Source organism: Pinus tabuliformis, chromosome X, assembly GCF_031772625.1.
Source record: "Pinus tabuliformis cultivar Carrire ecotype Pingquan chromosome X, CPIR1, whole genome shotgun sequence".
NCBI classification, from domain to species: domain Eukaryota; kingdom Viridiplantae; phylum Streptophyta; class Pinopsida; order Pinales; family Pinaceae; genus Pinus; species Pinus tabuliformis.
This window is the reverse complement of record NC_142308.1, coordinates 1,346,221,091-1,346,238,043: the sequence shown is the minus strand read 5'-3', so window position 1 is coordinate 1,346,238,043 and position 16,953 is coordinate 1,346,221,091.

The window sequence follows — 16,953 nt, the reverse complement described above, 5'->3', positions numbered from 1 at the left end:
CAGAGCCTCCATGATCTCATTATCAATAAAATTATCATCTTCATAATATTTCTCAAGGCTTTCAATAAAACTATAAGCATGCTTGCAACAGTCATGAACTAAATTTAATGATGGATAAGATGCTTGATATCTTTCAATGAACAAGGCATGAAAATCCTTTCAACAGTAAATACAAGCAGGCGGCAAACTTTCATACCATGATTGGGCTTTACCTTCCAGAGTGTCCAAGAATATCTTCATCAAGCAATCTTCAGGAAAATCAACCTTCAACTTGCGAATATGCATGTGAAATCTAACTAGATGTAAAGCAGCATCCTTCTTACCATCATCTTTAAATGTAGGCAGATTCCTTGAACAATCTACCTTCGGAATTTTATTTGGAAAACCAGGGATGTGATCTCGGCTCAGGGGAGCATATCTTCTTGTGATTTGGTCCATCTTGAAAAGCTCAAAGCTACTAATCTTCCTACAGTGAAGTCACCATGAAGAATTGATCTTTGAAGTTTTCAGTGAAGGAGTCGCCAGTGAATGATTTCAACATTGTCAGTGTCTGATCGTTGTCCACCATCAACAATCAGATCTGAACTTGATACATGTGCTAGGGTAAAATGCAATCGAAGTGTTGTTTTCACAAGCTCACGAAGATTGACTGAAGCAGCGTTTATCTACTTCCGCTAATGCAAAGAAAAAGCGTTTCGAAGGCTACCTGGCATAACTTCAGGCTCCGTCTAAGACTTATGAAACAAACACATCAATCAAAAAACAATTTTTTCTTCCTCAGTATGGTCGCCAATATGTTAGCGCTTGAAATTTCACCTCAGGCTGAGAAAGGTAAACTCCAAGGCAACATCAAACCACTTAGCCTCGTAGCTAGCCCTACGGGGCAGGAGAGGGCTCTCTCCGGTCTATCTCGGTAGGGATCTTCAATGGGCGAGATAACCAGTGAGGAAACACTGATTTTAGGCTAGTAAACTGATAAAATGTTTGATTTGGGATTTTTAGGGTTTTGGTGGAAAGTTGGGGAAAGGCAATTTTGGGTGCGGGGATTGGACACAGTTTTTGCAGGGGGTTCTTTGGGGCAAGGTAGGAGACTGTACTGATGCCTTTGAATTAAGTGAATGGATAGGAATGACCGGTGAGGAGCTAAATAGAGCAAGAAACCTTCAAGGGTTCTCTTTAGACAGATGAAAACATAAATATTAAGCAAACTTAAAAGCAGAGCATGGCAATCATGAATTCTACTTTAACACTTCATTTGCCTAATTTGCAGAAGGAAAAGTAAGAAGATGATTCACATAAAAAACTTACAAGTACAAAGAGAAACACACCATCAATACATGTAACCACAGGAATCCCAAAAAGGACTGCAAAACCCTGGTCTTTCTTCCTTTGCCAAAATTGCAAAGATACAATGAGTAATACAATAGAGCTTTCTCCCTCAAGAGTCCAACCCTCCAACCCCTGAAAATGACTAAGAAAATACATAATATAGGCAAGCTAACACCTTTCCTTACCTCTAGGGGTCCAGCTCATCCTTCTAGGAGCTGTTTCAACCAATTCTAAACTGAGCACTAAAATCTAGGCAGTCAAAACAACTTGCCTCTATAAGCTAGGAAACCAATTCATTCATTAAATGTTTGCTATTTCATGAATGAATCTTCTAGAATAGGTAAATAACTGTCATGTCAACATGAAAATACATTAATTACATCAAAGAGGGTGAAAAATCCCATCACAAGTCAAAACTGGTCAAAGCTGGGCGAATTCCTGAGCTGTAGATGAAAAATTGGCAAACTTTCCCAACAGGTCGCGCCCTGATCCTGAACAGGTCACGCTACTTTGGAGCTGCTTTTGAGGTCCTTCCATGTGTCCAAATGAGACTAAAGTGGGATTTTTGGAAAGATCTGGATGTCTACTTTCCAACCCAAGTGGAATTTCTGAATTTGGTGGCCATTTGCCCCTCCACAATTGCAATCTCCCAAGACTGCTTCCTGTGTGTCAAAAAGGTGGCAGAAAGTCATTTTTTGCTTGTTTTTTGACTTTCTGGAGGCCCAAAACTTGGTGAAATTTCTTGGCAATTGCTGAGCAAGTGTATCTTTGCATGAAAAATCCAAAAATGCTGAGTTTTCCCAAAAAGGAGTTTCCCAACGAAAAGGTCGCGCGCGGCGCTCGACCCGTTGGTGGAGAAAACCTGTGTTTGGCACAAAAAATTCACAATTGACAAAAGTTTCTCCAAATTTCTTGAAATTTGGACTAGGAGTCCCCAATAAAGTACCATGCTCATTCAAAGAGTCTTTGGCCAAAATTTGGAGTGGATCGGGCCTTTTTCGTCGTTTTAGTGCCTTGGCCAACCTCCTTGGATCTAGCGATTGCAATTTTGACATTTCTCTAAAACCATGACACCTGTGCAAAAAGTGAAGGATATTTTTCTTCTTTGGCATGTTGTGGACAAAAACCTCTCTCAGTTTTCCAAAATTCATCTTTGATTCTCTGAAACGGCTTTTGAGTGAAACTTATCCCGATGTGTGGAACAAGGGATTTTGTCGAAATGAAGCGAAATGAAGGGGATAAGAGGCTTCTAAATTCTTGGGGAAATTCTTGGAAGTAGGGAGGGATGTTAGGAAGCAGGGGAAAGTGGAATCTCAGAGATTGAGTGAGGGGAAGGGGTCCAAAAGGGAAAAACACAGGCCCAACCTAGAAAATTGCCAAGTTGTAGCTAGAAACTAGGGTTTGTGCAAAAATGAGTATTTTGGGGGATCTCAGTGATGGGAAGAATTTGATAAGGTATATGAAGGATAGGGGAAGGTGTATGAACATCTGGATACAATTTTTTCCGATGATTTGACCGTCCAAGAGAAATTAGCTTTCAAAACCCTAGGAGAGGGAAATGACCCTGCCTAGGCGCAACTGAAGCATGAACAAGGTGTAAAATGACTCATTAGACACTGACATGATAATGAAAACCATATGAATGATGATAGACTTAGCTGAATGATGATATGGACTGACATTTGGACAACTTTAGAAGGAGTGAAAGCAAACCCTAGACCTAATGCCTAGTGACCAAATTTTGCTTGAAGACTCACTGAAATGACAAAATTTGACCTTGACACTCTGAGACCACTTTGTAAGAGCATATTTGATCACTGGAGGAAGGCTGGAAAGACTGACTCTAACAGAAGGAATTGATTATATTGAAACCTTCTCCCTTGTGTCCAAAATGAATTGTATCCACGTTGTTCTTTCCCTTACTGCCTCTTTCAAATGGGAAGTTCATCAGATGGATGTTAAATATGCCTTCTTTCATGGGGACTTGCGTGAAGTAATCCATATGGAACAACCTCTTGAATTTATAAAAACATACTCCAGCCTTGTATGTTGGCTTAAGAAATCCCTCTATGGTCTCAAGAAATCCCCTTAGGCTTGGTATGCCAAAATGGATAGCTTTCTTTTAGATATTGTCTTTTCTAGGTGTCATTCTTATAATAATGTCTACACCAAGAAAGTGGGTAAGTCTCTTATCATTCTTTTTCTTTATGTTGATGATATTATCCTTACTAATAGTGATCCCAACCTTATAAAAAATGTGAATTCCAACCTTAAAAAGAAGTTTGAAATGAAAAACTTAGGACACTTGCATTATTTTCTTGGTCTTCAAGTCTTGCAATCCAAGGAAGGTATTTCCCTTTCCATGTCCAAGTATGCCTGTGATCTTCTACGCCACTTTCACATGGAAGAGTCTAACCCATCCCCTTCTCCCTTTCAGTATAAAGCCAAACTTTCAGTTACTTGTACTTCCCCTGAAGTTGATGCTACCTTATACCATCAGCTTGTAGGAAAAAATTTTGTATCTGACCCATACCCGTCCTGACCTTTCCTTTGTTGTTGGCCTTATTTCTCAGTTTATGAAAAACCCACATGAAATTCATTGGAAAGCAGATAAAAGAATACTTCATTATTTTCAAGGTAAAATTATGTTTGGGATTCATTACAGTGCAGAAGCACCTCCTCTCTTGGTTGGTTGCACTAATTCCGATTGCGTTGGTGACCTTGATGATCGGAAGTCTATTGCAGGTTATGTCTTCACTCTTGGTGTTGTACCTATTACATGGGCTTGCAAGAAACAAAATTCCATTTCTCTTTCTTCAGCAGAAGCAGAGTATCATGGTGTCATAGAATCTAGTAAGGAAGCCCTCTAGCTTCGTTAGATCCTATCAGAGTTTGGCTTTCAAAAGCAACATCTAACTACACTTTGATGTGATAATCAAAGTTCCATTCAACTATGAAAAGATCAAGTCCAACATCATCACAACAAACACATTGAAATACACATGCACTTCATCAGAAATATCATTCATGACCATGTTCTTGAAGTGAAATATTGTTCAACCGATGTGTTGGAAATAATACTGAGAGGGGGGGGGGGGTGAATCAGTATTAGCAAGTAAAAAATATTTCATTTCAGATTTATATATGCTACTTCAGTTAATCAAACTTGCGTGTATATGCAACTGTATTTAAGGCAACTAGCGTATACCCTTAAAACTTATAACTTAGTTAATTCATCATATGTTGATCTTTAATCTGTGCATCAGAACCATATAAACAGTGACCAGGTGCAGTAAAAACAAAACATACAATCACACGCATGAACACAAGATATAAGGTGGAAACCAAATGTGGGTGAAAACCACCTACTGCAATCATCTCTATCTTCTTTTAATAAGAAACTTCTTTTTACAATTTTGTACTAGTGCAGTGTTATACTAGTACGTAGGCTTCTACCTGCAGAAGGCTACAACCTTCTCTCAATCTCCAGCTTCTCCTGGAAGGGAGCTACAACACCCTAGCTCTTGTACTAGCTGAAGTGTTTACTAGTACGTAGGTGTTGGCCTACAGAAGGCTACTACCTTCTCTTTTCTTCTAGGGACCACGTTTCATAAATTTTCAGACTGGGTCCATCAATAACATCAATCAAACATCAAATATATCTGCATCAATCAATCTCCTTTGCACCAACCAAAACTGAATCAATCAATCACTTCTCAGAATGTTGTAACCAAAATACAATAACAGTAACCAGAACCCAAGTTAGAACCCAGAACACTGCAACAGCAAACAGAAGTAGCTAAATCATATTTTATTAGGTATACGCTCCTTCAATGTGTCGAACTTGCGTACATACGCCATTTTCTCAAGGCGAACCTGCGTATACATTGTTTTGATATGCAGAAACAGCGTGTATACACGCCTTTGCTAAAGTGAACCTACGTACAAATCTGTAAATTATGATTTAAATTTTACAACAATTCCAGACATCAGTTATACCCAGATCATCATATTTATAGATTACAACATGCGCCAATTATTCAAATAAAATATCAAAACCACACAAAGATAATTCTCTTCAAGCCTTAAGATCTTGACCCATCAATGGAACTTATCCTTCATCAAGCGCTCAGGTTCATCCTTGATTCAGATCCAACTGTGCACCATAACCTAATAACCTGTATTCCAAATATTTCTCTTCATTAGATATTCAATTCATGTGTGCCTTTGACTAATGATCTTCTCCTCCTTTTATAGTCTTAGACCTTACTCAATACCATGGTCCAAAACCACTTAGAATCAATACCTTGGACCAAATACCTGGGATCAACACTTCAAACAAGATACCTTGGACCAATACCATGGATCAAAATACCATGGACCAAATACCACGGACCAAAACTAAGTTTTCCAACATGTACACGCCTTTCCTTATGTGAAAGTGTGTGTGTACGCTATACATGCCTTTTGTTCTGTGAACCCGTGTGTACACGTGGCTTGGTCAATGGGGAACCTGCGTATACCTCTCTTTCTTCATTCTATGAGCCTGAACTATGATCTGTCATCTATGTGAGTTGCCATCAAGGACAACACCTATGTCATAGTGCCAAATCTGTATCATAATACCAACAATCTCCCCCTTTGGACTTGATGGCAACCCCAAGTCACTCTCCCCCTTTGTCATCAAGGGCAAAGGGTCATGCTCCCCTTGAGTACATGCTGAAATCTCTGATATGCTGAAGTGTGTTGTCCATGCTTCCCCTGAATATAAGCAAGGTCTGCAAAAAGACGACTCTATACATACATCATAAATGACCTTCCTATCACTAATGACTCATACATACATCCATCTCCCAACCAAGTGGGGATATACCAAGTTTGACTCATCCACCCAACCAAGTGGGTATATACCAAATGATTATACATGTCAGAACAAGAACATTACATCATCCATCCCATGCATAGTGGGGAAACAAAATACGTCGTTTCATGACCTTGACAATAAAAGATATACATGACATAGAGACCAAATATCTAAAACAAGACTATAATAGTTATCAACAACTATCATCAGGGTAAGTTCCTCAGAAAGAACACCAAAAGGACACCGCTCACAACCAGATCTCAAATCAATACACCAGTATTTTTGACGTGGTTAAAACCCTCAAAGAGGGAAACAGTCCACGGCCTGAGCCAACGTGGCCACTTCAGGCAATTTATTAATCAAAGAATGAAAATTTACATAAGCTTTCTCTCATAGACGGATTACCCGAACAATGACCCTCCATGCGCTTTAAATAGAACTCATGGACCAATCGGGTGTCAAGCCACGGATCAAGTGTCGGTAATACCGAGGAGAGAGTGAACCGTCGGATCACTACATATCGTGACCGTCGGATTGTAAGTTACAAAATGTACAACGGTAAAGAAACACACTTTACCTAACTCTATACTAGACCAAGTTGAACTTAACTATTTTCTATGTGTCGGAATATCCTAACATCCCCCCTTAAGAACAACTTGGGATAGGATTGAAGGATTTACAAATATGACACAATAGGAGAAGGAAGGAGGCACTAGAGCCTATCCCCCCTTAGTGACAACTTCCTGAACTCCAAGCATATATCGAAGTTTAGTGAACTTCGCCTCTGTGAGAGCCTTTGTGAAGATGTCTGCAACCTGATCATCTGTTGAACAATATTGCACTTCAAGAACATGGTCATGAATGAGCTTTCTGATGAAGTGCATGTGTAGTTCAATGTGTTTGTTGCGCTGATGTTGGACTGGATCTTTGCATAGCTGAATGGCACTTTGATTATCACACCAAAGTGTGGTTGAATGCTGCTGCTCAAAGCCAAACTCTGATAGGATCTGACGAAGCCACAAGCCTTCCGGATGAAGAAGTTATGGCTTTTTGAAAAAAAATTGTTGAAGTTGCCGGCAAAGTGCACAAATGTGCGGGAATGAAAAAAAACGCCCCCACAAAATGGATATTTGAACCCAAGACCTCTACTCTCTTAAAATAGCTTTGAACCAATTGAGCTATACAAAAAATTTGAGAGAGAGAGAGAGAGAGGGGGGGGGGCCTTGGGTTGCGTGCTTGCCTTGAGAAAGCTCTTTTTTCCTACAAAACAAAAACACAAAACCCAACACGAATATGCAAAGAAAAATGAACCTTACGGCTCAAAGTTAGCTTTAGCCGGAAACTAAATATTTTTCTCAATGTTTATGATTTTCCAAGATCACACTAAGGTGCAGGGAAAAGAGCATACGCATGAGAAAAAAAACTTCCTTTCTGTTTCTGATTTGCCCAGATCGCACAGAGTCGCAGGGCAAAGAGCATACGCAGAAATGAAAGGTATAGATCCGGTAAAAAAACCTAAATAAATAGAAACCAAAATAACCAGAGAGAAAATAACAATAAACTGCAGATAAACACTGTATACCTCCAGATCTTAAAAATGACGCAGATAGGGCTACCGGAAACCTTTTCGCGTGAAACGAAAGGGGTTCCTCACTGGAACAGATGCTCCGAACACAACAGAGCAGTCCTCTCGGCCCGAAAGCAGTCAGAAACAGTAGATCTAGGAAACGACAGCCGCATGCAGTTCTACCGGCTTCAGATTTGGATCACCAACAGACGCGGCCCTCAAATAGATCTGATACCATGTAGGAATTTACAAGGTAAGTTCCTCAGAAAGAACACCAAAAGGACACCGCTCACAACCAGATCTCAAATCAATACACCAGTATTTTTTACGTGGTTAAAACCCTCAAAGAGGGAAACAGTCCATGGCCTGAGCCAACGTGGCCACTTCAGGCAATTTATTAATCAAAGAATGAAAATTTACATAAGCTTTCTCTCATAGACGGATTACCCGAACAATGACCCTCCATGCGCTTTAAATAGAACTCATGGACCAATCGGGTGTCAAGCCACGGATCAAGTGTCGGTAATACCGAGGAGAGAATGAACCGTCGAATCACTACATATCGTGACCGTCAGATTGTACGTTACAAAATGTACAACGGTAAGGAAACACACTTTACCTAACTCTATACTAGACCAAGTTGAACTTAACTATTTTCTATGTGTTGGAATATCCTAACACAGCATCTGTCAATCACCATCCAGGCCAGCGACCATGATCTCCCCCTGAACCTGTTCCACCTGAATAAAAAACAACTGGAATTTGTACCAAGATCTTCTAAGATAATGCCAACAATGCATTACTATAAGTATATGCTCCACCTGAACCTGTGCCAGATGATCACTGTCAGACCCATATCAGACTCCTTTCAGCCACTGTTTTCTTCAAACCAACATATCTGCGACTGTATCCACAACAACTAGCATATGTACATGGATATGCTTCATGAAACTCGCGTACAACCAATTTTCTCTGAAATAGATAAGTTTTAACAACAAGATGATGCATCAACTACTCCCAGCTTCTATCTGAGATATTCAAATGTCTCTCTGGGCAGTAGTTTGGTGAATATATCAGCAACCTGTTCTTTGGAGGGAACATGCTCCAATTTGACATTTTGTTTAAGCACTTGTTCACGTAGAAAATGATATTTGATGGGTATGTGCTTGGTCTTGGAATGCATGACTGGATTCTTTGAAATACTGATTGCACTCGTATTATCACATAGAATGGAGATGGGTGGAGTACATGTGATCTGAATGTCTTGCAATGTTTGCATCATCCAAAGGAGTTGTGTGCAGCAAGATGCAGCAGCCACATATTCTGCTTCACCTGTAGATAATGCAATTGAACTTTGTTTCTTGCTGAACCAAGACACTAATCTGGAACCCATATAGAAAGCACCACCACTAGTGCTTTTTCTGTCATCCATGCTTCTTGGCCAATCTGTATCTGTATATGCATGAAGTGTAAGATCTATATCCCTAGGATACCATAAACCAAAATTATAAGTTCCTTGAAGATATTTGAAGATCCTTTTGATTGCCTGAAGGTGTGATTCCTTTGGATTTGCTTGGAATCTTCCAACTATTCCCACTGCATGCATGATGTTTGGTCGGGTACCTGTTAGATAAAGAAAACTGCCAATCATGGATATGTAGGTTGGTTGATGTACTGCTACTGATTCATCATTTGAGCTGAGACTGCATCCTATTACCATGGGGGTACATACTGGTTTAGAATCTTCCATGCCGTATTTTTTCAAGATCTTCTTGAGATTCTTGGTTTGTGATAGAAAAATACCATCTTTATTTTGTTGAACTTGTAGGCCGAGCAAATATGTGAGCTCACCAAGCAGGGACATTTCAAATTCTTGCTGCATTACCAAAGGAAAGTTTTGACTCATGGCTTCTTCATTTCTACCAAAAATGATATCATTAAAATACACTACAAGTATTAGCAATTTATCATTATCAATCTTTGTATATAGATTGCTATCAGTTGATCCTTTTGAAAAACCTTGTTGATGGAGGTATTTGTCAAGACGGTAATACCAGGCCCTTGGAGCTTGTTTTAGACCATAGAGAGCCTTTCTGAGTCGGCATACATGTTTTGGATCATTTCCAAGGATGAATCCGTCTGGTTGCTCAATATATATTTCTTCTTCTAAGTCTCCATTAAGAAAGGCAGATTTTACATCCATTTGTTATACTTTGAATTTTTGAAAGCTAGAAAGAGCAAGGAACATTCTTATGGCTTCAAGTCTAGCAATAGGTGCAAAAGTTTCTTGAAAATCTATACCTTCTTGTTGAGAATATCCTTTACAAACAAGTCTGGCCTTGTTTCTAATAACTTCACCATTTTCATTCAGCTCGTTTTTAAATATCCATTTGGTTCCTATGATATTCTTATCATGAAGTCTAGGAACTAATTCCCAAGTATTATTCTTTTCAATGTTGGGTTGTGTTATATTCTTTCCACATAGTTAACAGGGGGTTTGAGGGGCATTTTGGTTTTGGACCCTATGTTAGGTTGGGCGGACCCACCTATGGTTTTGTGCATGATTTTCGCACATGTTTTTTGGACGCGATGGTTTTCGGTCCATGGTATAGGATGCGATGGTTTTCAGTCCATGGTATTGGATGCTTCGGCATGTATAAATATGTATTATAACATTGAAAGGAAAATAATGAAAAATCAAGCTGGTAGTCCTGGTTTTGGGATCCAGGGGAAATCTTTGTGTACATGTGTTTTATGTGTTCTACTCTCACATTATTTATTTTCTGTGTTTTAGAATTCCTATGCAGGTAATTTCTCTACGGGGTTAAAACCTACATTTGGTATCAGAGCAGATTTGGCTTCAAGGGGACGCCTTTGCTGCTGAGGGGTTTCACTCGGGCCTGTGGTAGACACTATTCAATGGGAGATCTGCGAGATTGATTCTGGTGGTGAAAGAAGATGGAGAGCAGTGGAAAGATAGAGATCAAGAAATTTAATGGTCAGAGTTTTCAGTTGTGGAAACTCAAGATGGGGGATCTGTTGGTGGATAAAGATCAGTGGATCATGGTAGATCTAGGTACTAAACCAACGGGAGTGTCCGATGAAGAATGGAAGAAGTTAGATCGGAAGGCAAAGAGCACAATACAATTGTGTGTCTCAGATTCAGTATTGTTGAATGTATCAGGGGAAGCTACAGCAAAGGCTTTGTGGGACAAGTTAGGTACTTTGTACCAATCTAATTCTCTGGTGAATAAACGGTTCCTGCGGAAAAAATTGTATAACCTGAGGATGAAAGATGGAGACTCGGTGACAGAGCATTTGAACACATTTAATACTGTGGTAAGTCAGTTAGCATCTGTTGATATTAAAATTTCAGATGAAGATAAGTGCATCAGTTTGTTGTGTTCTCTACCAGATTCGTGGGATAGTCTGGTTATTGCAATAAGTAGCAATGCAACTGCCTTGCAGTGTGATGAAATAGTCTCAGCCTTGCTGACGGAGGAGATGAGATGGAAAAATATGGAGAGCCAAAATGGTGATGCCTTGTCTGTACAAGGATAGTCCCAGAACAGAAACAAAAACAAGTCATCGAGTGGGAGATCTAAATCTCCAGGAAAACCTGTAAAGGTGTGTGTTGGAAATGCGGAAAGGAAGGCCACTTCAAAAGGGACTGTAAATTTAAAGCTCCTAACAAAGGAAAAGGATCTGATGAGGCTCCTTCTGCAGAGACGAAAACCACCTCAATTGAAGGTGGGGATGTGTACTTGGCTTCTTCAAGTACACATGTAGATCATGAGGCATGGTTGATTGACTTAGCTGCATCCTTTCACTTCACTCCCCACAGAGAGTGGTTCTATGAGTATGAGAAATATGATGGTGGTGATGTCTTCTTGGGTGATTACAGGAAGGCTAGAATCATTGGTCGTGGAAAAGTAAAGTTGAAGCTGCAAGGTGAAAGGGTTAGAACACTTCCAAGTGTTCTACATATTCCTGCATTAGCTAGAAATTTGATTTATGTTAGTAAGCTGGATGATGCAGGTGTAAAAACAGTGTTCGAGAAGGATACGTGCAAGTTGGTTCGGGGATCACAAGTATTGATGCAGGGAGTTCGGATTGGAACTCTGCACAAGCTGCAAGGTAGCACTGTTGTTGATGGGTGCAACAGTTCCATGGTTCCTGAAAGTGGGGCAGAAAATATAGTGGTCTCTGGAGAAAAGACCATGTTGTGGCATCAAAGGCTTGGACATACTGGAGAGAAGGGCCTTCGAATACTTCATGGTAAAGGTATGGTAGAAGGTATGATTAATAGCTCTCTAGATTTTGATTTCTGTGAAAAATGTGTATACGAGAAGCAGAATTGGGTGAGTTTCATCTTTGGTGGTAAGAGGGCGAAACATATATTAGAGCTTGTGCATAGTGATGTGTTTGGACCTGTGAAGGTTCCATCATTGGGTAAGTTTGTGTACTATGTATCATTTATAGATGACTTCTCAAGGAATACAAGGATATATTTCCTTAAGAATAAATTTGAAGTCTTTGATAGGTTTAAAGAATTTAAGGCTCTAGTGGAAAACTAGACAGAGAAGAAGATAAAGGTGCTGAGGACAGATAATGGTGGAGAATTTTGCAGTGAGGAATTTGAATAATTCTGCAAGAAGTGTGGTATAGCACAGCAGAAGACTACTCCATATACACCTCAGAAAAATGGAGTTGCAGAAAGAATGAACAAGACGTTGATGGAAAGGGCAAGAAGCATGCTCAGTGGTGTCGGGTTAGGACAAGAATTCTGGGCAGAGGCGGTGCATACTGCATGTTACCTGGTCAACAGGTCACCTTCATCAGCGTTGGAGGATAAGACTCCACAAGAGGTATGGACTGGTAAGAAACCCTCTCTTTCACATCTGAGGGTATTTGGATGTGATTCATATGTACATGTTCCAAAGGAGAAAAGAACAAAGTTGGATAGTAAATCTAAAAAGTGCATCTTTATTGGGTATAAGGATGGTTTAAAGGGTTATAAGATTTGGAGCCCAGTAACAAGGAAGGTTATGTATAGCCGAGATGTGGTGTTCAGAGAGGTGAAAGGTGTTATTAAACATGAATTCCAACCAAAGGAACCTGAGAATATAGAGTTTGAGCTAAAGGAGGAAGAATTAGACTCTACAGTAGAGGAGGAATCAGAAGATGAAGAGCCACAAACTTCGGTGATGAGAAGATCAGTTCGAGAAATAAGGCAACAAAAAAGGTATAGTCCATCTGCTTTCTGTTCAAATTTTGCTTTGTCTCTTATTGATGATGATCCCAGAACTGTGAAGGAAGCAGTGGATTCATAGGATGGAAAACTCTGGAAAGAGGCCATGGTTGATGAAATGGAATCTTTGCACAAAAATGAGGCTTGGGATCTGGTGGAGTTGTCAGCTGGAAACCCATTGGCAACAAATGGGTGTTCAAAAAGAAGACAAATGCAGAAGGAAAAGTGGAGAAATACAAAGCTTGGTTGGTAGAAAAAGGTTATTCCCAGGTGCTGGGAATTGATTTTAGTGATATTTTTTCTCCTGTTGCCAAGGTAACTTTTATTAGATTACTTTTATTTGTTGTTGCTGCTTTTGATTTTGAGGTAGAATAGATGGATGTGAAGACAACATTTATTCATGGGGATCTGGAAGAGGAGATCTACATGAAGCAACCTGAAGGCTTTGCAGTGAAGGGTAAGAAAGAACTAGTATGTAAGTTAAAGAAGTCTCTATATGGGTTAAAACAGTCACCAAGGATGTGGTATCAGAAATTTGATACATTTATATGGGGACTTGGCTTCACCAAAAGCAAAGCAAATCGTTGTGTGTATTTTGAATTAATTGGTGACCATGTTATTTATCTAGTCTTGTATGTGGATGATATGTTGTTGGTTGGAAATGACAAAGAAGTTTTCCAGGATTTGAAGACCCAATTGTCCTCCAAATTCGACATGAAAGATCTTGGTGCTGCAAACTATATTTTGGGCATGGAAATTAAAAGAGATCGGGCAAAGACGAAGCTCTGGTTAAACCAGAGGAAGTATTTCAAGACATGATCTGAAAATGGAATGTACTTGTTTAAGGGTGCAAGGTATCCATTTCCCATAATTGCAAATGTGAGCTATACACTCCAAGTGACCTCTGAAAATGTGAAAACTTCTTATTTATTATACAGAGATAGACTGTAGGGGCATTCACTGGACATGTCACCTCTAAAGAGAGGATGAGTTCCATAGGCTACCTGGCCCTTTGCAGGCTCTGCCTAAAGAAATAACGAAGTAAACACTTAGAAGTCTTTGACATACACATACTTGAAGTTTGATGTCTTGCGGAATAAGACAAATAACTTTCTGCAGCTGAATAGGTGATTATGTGTGTATGCAAGTTATGTATATTTGTTGTTTAACACTTTATATCAGTTTTGTTTAGCATATCATCTTCAGCAAATAAAGACATCAAAATGATAAAGCAGTTCACCCCCTCTAGGCTACATCTGCTAGACCAAACCTCTCAAACTAGGCTTGTCCTCTTGTATTAAAAATGCTACAAAGGCTAATACAAGAATATGAGTGTCTCGAAAGACAAATCTGACTATAAATACAGAATCAGAAGATAGGAATTAGCTAAACATGCTCTTTCCCAAACACTAAACAGTGAAATTGTACCTTATACAGTACTTTCCCCAATTGGCCCTGGTGGCCCTTTAAACTTGCATGGAGAATTTAGAGGTGAAGATGACCCCAATTGGTTCTGAAACCTCTGCCATTAGACTCAGAAGGTCGAAAATAGCAGACAGAGGCTTTTGAATCACCAAAAATGGATGAACATAGCCCCCAAATAGCTCAAGCACTGAAATGGCCCTGGTGGCCCTGAAAGCTTCCCTGAAGCTAAACAGTGAGAAGAATGCCTCAACAGGCAAAACAAGCTGTAGAAATGGATTCAAAATTCTTAAAAACTTCAGGAATGACCTTCATTCCACATTCACTGGCTGCACAATTCCCAATGCAGCTCCCAAACTGATTTGGCCTTGGTGGCTCCTGGAACTTCCACGAAGCAAAATCACCTACAAATGACCTCATATGGCTGTGAAACCTATGCCAATGGCTTCAGAAGGTCGAAGAGACCCAAAATCAAAAAACAAATCGTCCAAAAAGGACTTTCCTAGCCAAAGTTATGGCTCATTAAAGATTTCCTCCAATTTGGCCTAAAATCACTCCAGCTAACTGTAGTGGAGGTCCAGATAGGTCCGCCAATTATGGCGGGACCGCCCAAATTTGGCGCTCCGCCAATATTCCCGCCAGTCTAACTGCCCGCAGTTAACTGTTGGTCTTTAATTCCATGTGACCGGAATTTCAGAACGGGCAGTTATGCTTGGATTCCGTGCAAGGCAGTTTGGTTAAACGGGCGGTGGCGCTGCGTTAACTCCGCGTTTATGGGATATGTGACCACGTATCAACATTGACCGTTTGGAAATAGCGCCGGCGGTTAGGATGAAGGCCCGCGGTTATGGGGTTGGGGTCACATGGCATAGGGGCTGGCCCCCTTCGAGCCCACCAAAATCCAGTTTAAACTTTATCAAAGCTTTCTCCACCATCCCTTACAAGATTTTCCCTCGCAGTGTAGTGGTAAGACGTTGGGTTAATATCCAGGAGGTTGCATGTTCAAACCTCTCCGCCTCCAAACAAATTTTAGTGTGCACCCAACATAACTTTGCTGACGTCACCCAGGCCATGTCGCTGCCTCCGGGCCTGCCACGTGGCAGCCTGCCATTCGCTACCTGAAAAAGAATATTCTCTGGAATATTCTGCGAATATTCTATTTTAAATTTTTTTTGAAAAAAATTCAAAATTTCAATGTTATTGAGCAATTCTTCTTTTTGGCATAACTTTCTCATACGGCGACCGTTTTCTGAACCATTCACGGCACCGGAATTAGGAAGATGAGCTCTATCCGGTCATTCAGGTTCAAACCAATTTTTATCACTTTCATTTTTGACCATTTTACGACACTTGGTCCTGAGCTCCTGATCAAGACAATATTGCAGAGGTTTAATATGTAGGATAGTAAACGGGTGAAGGTTCCTATTCCTGCAGGTGTGAGGTTATCTACTGAACAGTGTCCCAAGACACAAGAAGAGGAAGAGGACATGTCCCGTGTTCCATATGCAAGTGCAGTTGGTAGCCTGATGTATGCAATGGTCTGTACTAGACCAGACATTGCACATGCAATGGGAGTATTGAGCAGGTTTATGTCAAAACCAAGGAAGGAGCATTGGACAACAATGAAGCGAGTTTTCAGGTATTTGCATGGCACTAGTGATTATGGTTTGTGCTACCAATGAAGATCAGGATTGGACAGAGTGTTGGATATTCATGGCTTTGTTGATGCAGACTTGGCTGGAGATCTGGATCAGAGAAGATCTACAAGTGGGTATGTGTTTAACCTATTTGGAGGTGCAGTTAGTTGGATGAGTAAGAAACAATCTGTAGTGGCACTGTCAACTACAGAGGCAGAATACATGGCAACCACTCATGCAAGCAAGAAAGCAGCTTGGTTGCAGAGATTGTGTTCAAGTATGGGGTTAGTACAGGAAGCTATAAGGATGGACTGTGATAGCCAAAGTGCAATTTTCTTGGCAAAGAACCCCGCATATCATTCAAATACAAAGCACATTGATGTTCAGTATCACTTTGTGAGGGATATGATAGAAGAAAAAAAGGTGTTGCTGGTAAAGGTCAACATTTTGAAGAATACTGCAGATGCATTGACAAAATTTGTGAGCTATGAGAAGTTCTCTTGGTGTAGAGAGACAATGGGCATTTTAGGGCTGGAAAAATGACTAAGCTCTCTTGTGGCCCCCTATGGAAAGAAAACAACAAGGGGGAGAATGTTGGGTTGTGTTATATTCTTTCCACATATTTAATAAGGGGTTTGAGGGGCACCCGTAACCCCACTTTAAAATTTTGGTTTTGGACCCTATGTTAGGTTCGGCGGACCCACCTATAGTTTTGTGCATGATTTTCGCACATGTGTTTTGGACGCAATGGTTTTCTATCCATGGTATTGGATGCTTCGGCATTTATAAATATGTATTATAACATTGAAAGGAAAATAATGAAAAATCAAACTGATAGTCCCGGTTTTGGGATCCAGAGGAAATCTTTGTGTATATGTGTTTT